Genomic DNA, 6,218 nt, shown 5'->3' with positions numbered 1-6,218 from the left:
GTGAGTCCGGGGGTGCGCGCCGAGGTGCGCGTGCGTGAGCCTGATGGCTCCCGGTCCAGTCCAGGCCACCGGCGGCGCTAAGCGTTGGGCAGGAGCTCGTGGTCCATTCCCGTTTTCCTCTCCAATCCTTTCCTGCATCCCCGATCCCTCGGGTGGGATGGGGGACCTCCAGTGGCTCTATTAGCCGAGGCACAACTTGTATCTTGATGGAAGGTAATCAATCAATAAAGACTTATTAAGCGCTTCCTTACTATGTGCTAGGCTGTGCGCTTTACAATTAATTATTGTCCCATTTGGTCCTCTCCACAGCCTGAGAGAGAGGTGCTATTATCCATTATATAGTATGCAATCTATTACAATATTTGTATTATTGCATTAAAATGAATTACTAAATTCATTTTATAGATAAGGAAACCGAGGCAAACACATGAAGTGACTAATCCATGGTCACTATTCAATCAATAGACATTTATTAGACTCCTATGTGCCAGGCGCTGTGCTAAGAGTTTAGGGATACAAAAAGAGGCAAAAGACAGCCGCTGTCTTCACTCAGCTTACAGTCTAACGGGGGAGACTAGGAGGCAAACAAATAGATTCCAAGTCGATTGCTTGGTTGTTGTCCTTCGTTCTCCAAAAGGACCAAAATGACATCTCTGTTTTAGAGTCGAGTTACAGTGATTCCCACGGTGGCTGATGAGCCTCAGGTGAGCTCAGAACGCTCTGCCAGGGGTCAGGCACAAATCATCCCTGTGAACATGTGGATATCCAAATTTGTCCATCTCAGATTTCTTTTGAGCAACTTCAGTTCTGTGTAGCTTACAGAGCACAGCACCTTTTATGATGAAACACGTCTTGCTGGGTGGTCTGTGCCAGTGTCCCCCATATCTCATAAAGAACAAAGTTATACAGCACAAATAAATTGGAACTAAGAGGGGAGGTGCTAGAATTAAGAGGTTTTTAGGGAAGGCTTCCAGTTAAAATGGGATTTTAGTTGGGATTTAAAAGGAAGCTAGAGAGGTTAATAGTCATGGAGAAGAAAGAATATTCCAGGCATCCAGAACAGACCAAGCAGATGAAGCTATGAAATCCCATTTCATGGTGGGGTGGGGGTGGGGTGCCACAATGTGTGGCTTATTTCTATTTTCCTCAGACATTTTTTAGGCCTTCTGGTAGTGAATTCTAGAAAGAACCAGATGCTCTGAATTCAATTCAACTCCACAAATATTTACTGAGAAAAGCAAAGGTGTATGTCTGGCTGGATCTTCAGGGGAGAAAATGGTTAATAATGACATAATGCTCGCCCTTAGGGACTTTAGTAGGAAAATTAAGACCTGTGAACAAATAATTTGTAGAATCATAAATGAGAGCTAGAAAGGGCCTGCAAAGTAATCTTTTCTAACTTCTTCTCTTCACAGAAGATGAAACTAAGGTTATATAACTTGTCTGAGTTACATGAGAGTATGAATATTTGAACCTGGGTCCTCTGACTGGATCTAGGTCTCTTTTTGCTGCAGGACACTCTCGTTTTATAGTGAAAAAAAAACAAAACCCTAATGCAAGAGATTATAGTAAGAAGAAGAGGGTAGAGTAAGATAGGTGGAAAGAAAGTGTTGCAAGACTCACAGCAGGAAGGAATGGCATCAGATCTAGTTGGAGGACTCAGGAAAAAGATAAAGAAACGCTCCCCTAGAAGTTCTAATATTAAGCATTGTATCTGTTCTATGAGTTCACAAAAGAGACAATATGGCACAAGAAAGAGAAGAAAAACTTTATTTTGGAAGATCTGGACTGACTCTATGCTGACTCTGTTATATATTAGAGGGGAAGGAGAGACACAGAGAGAAAGAAGAGAAGAGAAGGCAAAGGAAGGAAAGAAGGAAGAGTAGAGGAGAGAAGACAAGGCAAGGAGAAGAGAGAGAGAGAGAGAGAGAGAGAGAGAGAGAGAGAGAGAGAGAGAGAGAGAGAGAAGAGAGAAGAGAGACAGAGACAGTGAGAGGGGAGGGGAAAGGATTTTATTCTCCCCCTTTTGTCTAAGGGTTGGTTCTGGTGGTAGAACTAACACAGGAATCCATTAGAGATACACTCACCTCATAATCACAGAAGTAGCTCTTCAAACCTTGTGCTGTGTCTAGGAGTCAGGAGAACAAGATTCTAGTTCTGACTCTGCTAATAGAATCAGGTTCTGTATCCTTAGCATGTCAGGACACATTTCTAGATTTCAGGATCTTCCTATATAAGATGAGGATGATAAAATAATATGATATTATCTGATTTAATAATAATATGACTTAAGAAGTTGAAACCATACAACAACTAAAACCCGGGTCCCTGGTCTCTTAGGCTAATACCCTTTCCACTAGAATGCACTGTTCTCTCCTTGCTAGGTAATACAGAATTGTGCCAGCAGGAAGGGGTTTCCCATTTCTGGAAGAGCTCTCTCACTTGTCTTGATTTTATGGCTCTTAATAATCTTGTATATACTTATTCTTATTCTTATTATACTTACCTGCATACTGTCTTATCTTCCTTTTCTAGACTATAAACTGCTTGAGATTAGGAAAGCTTTAGTCATCTCCCAAGACCAAGAATTTTTTTTGCATATATGCAAATACACAAAATATCTGTGATTTCCCTAACATTAATGATGTCCCATTGTGGGATCTCTCTCCACCAGTGAAAATTATAATGGCCCTTAAAGGGTATCTAGTCCAGCTCTCTTTTTTACAGATGAGGAAACTGCGGTCCATGGGATTAAGTGACTTGCCCAAAGTCACATAGTGACACAAAGTGATATATAAGTAACAAAGCAGAACCAGATAATTCCTCAGGAGGTACCTGAAGCACATTAAAGTTCAACCCAGACCTCATTGGTAGGAAGAGGCTGGTCTTTCTGATTTCTCTGCACATCATGAATGACCTTTTTTACCTCACTGAAGGGTTATTAGTTGGAAAAGGCAATCATAGCCTTGGCCACATCTGGGATCTAATTCCAAACCTTTGTTTATATAAAATCACAGAACTTATAGCTTAGAGATAATTTTACAGGTAACTAAACTGAAGCCCAGAGGAGCTGTTATTTGCCTAAATTCACAGAGGACATAAAAAATAAGAGACAGGACTTGAACACAAGTCCTTTGATCCAAAGCCAGAATTCTTTCTCCTATACAGGAGTGCCTTCTTCCATAGGGGAATTGTCCAGAGGTCTCAGTCTGGGCCTCTCCTCTGCATTTATCTTAATCTTCCACTTCTCATACTTATTAATGTTTTTATCCTTCCTAAAATTAAACTGTACGAACCATGAGAACAGAGCTTGTGTAAGATCTATTTCTATACCCCTTGCACTTGGTACAATGCTTTGTTTGACACAACTTACTATTAATAAACCTTGAATGAATGAGTGTATAAAAGCCCATTTATTAATCACTTATTGTGTACCAAGTACTGTTCCAAGTGCTAGAAATACAAATAGAAAAAAAGATTTAAATCTCAAGTTGCTGACACTCTAATTGAGAAAGATGATACTTAAAAAGAAATTCACTTTAGGTCAGTTGGAAATGCCCCAGAGATATTCCGGAACCAGTTTTGGAGAGCTGATTGTTAAATTGTCAGCGTGAGCATTTTACCAGAGAAATCATCTGTCACCTCAAATTTTGGCTTAAGTCATTGTTTTGTTGATATTCTAGACCTAAGAAAGTGTTAATAATGCAGATTAAATGTTTTACATGATTGTATATGCATAACCTATATCAAATTGCTTACTATTTGGGGAGGGGGTAGAGGGAAGGAAGGGAGGGAAAGAATTTGGCACTCAAATTTTCAAAAAATGAATGGTAACTATCATTTTTACTTGTATCTGAGGAAAATAAAATATTCAAAAAATAATGCCAATTAAACTGAAAAGTGTATTTGCAGATGTTTTTGTTTATCCCCCACCTCAAACGTCTCAGTTGTTAAACGTTTACAATTTTACAGCATATCAACTACAGACATCCTAAGGGTGCAGTGGTGGGGTGGTTGGCAAGGTTTAGGAGTACTTATGCTAAAACATCATTTAACAGTGACAGAAGTCTGCAGAGTATAGAAACAAGGCAGATGATAAAACTGGGAGGATCTTAGGAAATAATGGTAAGGAAGATACTAAAGTCTGGTGGTCCTCCATCTCAGAGCAAAGGTAGAAACAACATCTTCCTCTCTAGCCTATAGGTCTTCCATCCTTTGGCTGTTAATAGAGGTGATTTTGTGGGTCCAAATTGTTACTACTACTACTACTACTACTACTACTACTTCTCCTTCTCCTATTTATTACTCCTATCCCTACATAACCATAAATAGATAGGTAAAGTAATTAATGAACAAATGAATGAATGAATAATAACTTTGAGAATTCAAATAAATTGTACTGGAATTGGACCATTATCACAGACTAAACTGCAGCTGGTAATTGTCTGGCTATTATCTTGATCCATAAATATTTTGAAAAGGTATTTTAATTGATTATGCCATACTAAATCCTCAAAATGCCCAACCTATGGGAAATAAAAAAACTTCAAAATATAGTGCCCAAATAGAAGAAATCAAAATTACATGGCAACAGGATGAGGCAGAAAGCATCCTTGTTATCCTGCCTATTGCTGGAATTGTCCCAAAGATGCTTTCAATGAGCTTGCAAAAAAATGAGCTTACATCCCAGTACTTTTATCCAATCATCAGAACAATAAGTCACTTTAGCCATGTGCACAATGCTCCACAGAATATGAAATATAAAAGAATGATAGTAGGAGAGCACTTGGCTAGAAGTTGGCTAGCCTAAGCTTTACATCTCTCCAGGATGAGAACTGGTGCCTTCAACAGGACTTTGAGGACCTGTAACTCGTCACGTCGTGTTCTAAAGTTGGGTCAGCACAACCTGTGAATCTGCCTTACTGAAGCAACAATGAAAGGCTGGGTGGTGGCTGTCCAAAAAGGGGATCCTAGATCCAATCAAAATGGAACACTTAGAATACAGCACATTATTGTTGTTCAGTCATTTCTTCATGATTCCGTTTGGGATTTTCTTGGCAAAGATAGTAGAAGGGTTTACCATTTCTACAGATGAGGAACAGAAGGCAAACGGGGTTATGTGCCATTCCCGGCTAGTAAATACTTAAGGCCAGATTTGAACTCAGGAATCTTTATGACTTCATGCCTAGCACTATCCACTGAACCACCTAAGTGCCCCAATAATATGCTAGACAGAATCATAAGAATTGTAGACTCAAGAGAGTTAGAATTAGAAAATATGACAATGATTCTAGAAGGGACCATAGAAAGTATTCTAGTCCAGTCCCTTTATTTTACTGGGAGAAAAGGAGACCCAGAAAGATCAAATTATTTACCTAAATGTCACATGAATTCTAAGCAGCAGAGGCAAGTCAAAAGATAGTATCTCTAAAAGGAATTTCACCCATCCTTGTTTTCAAAATCTTGGCTATGACACTAAGTCTCTAGATGACTTTATTCTCTCTCTCTCTCTCTCTCTCTCTCTCTCTCTCTCTCTCTCTCTCTGTCCCTCTCTCTGTGTATGTGTCTCTCTCTCTGTTTCTCTCTCTCTCTCTCTCTGTCCCTCTGTGTGTGTGTGTGTGTGTCTCTCTCTGTTTCTCCATCTCTCTCTCTCTGTTTCTCCATCTCTCTCTCTGTTTCTCCATATCTCTCTCTTTTTCTTGAGGCAATTGGGGTTAAGTGACTTACCCAGGGTCACACAGCTAACGTGTAAGTGTCTGAGATCAGATTTGAACTCAGGTCCTCCTGACTACAGAGCTGGTGCTCTATCCACTGCGCCACATAGCTGCCCCTGAACTTTATCCTCTTGAAAACCCTTTCCAGTTCTGACATCCTGTGTGCTTGATTGGGGTGACATACCCGGATTCCCTCTTGAATACTTCATTTCATATTGATCTCTTCCTTGCTAAATCATGTGCATGTGTTTGAGGGGATAGGCTAGACATCAGCGGTGTTGTAGGGAAAGGACCAGAGTAAGGGACTTTAGATTGGGATGAAAACTCTTTCAAATCACTTTTGTGCTGTTTTTGTCTCATCTTGTACAGAATAGTCATTTAATAAATCTTTGTTGACTTAAATGACAATCCCAGCTCTGACATGCTACCAGTGACTGTGCCTTGTTTATAAAACGGGGATGATTATACCTTCATTTACCTGTCTCACATGGTTACGGTGATAAT

The sequence above is a fragment of the Sarcophilus harrisii genome, chromosome 1, assembly GCF_902635505.1.
Source record: "Sarcophilus harrisii chromosome 1, mSarHar1.11, whole genome shotgun sequence".
Lineage (NCBI taxonomy): Eukaryota > Metazoa > Chordata > Mammalia > Dasyuromorphia > Dasyuridae > Sarcophilus > Sarcophilus harrisii.
The sequence above is the reverse complement of the archived record's forward strand: the minus strand, read 5'-3'. Positions refer to the sequence as shown.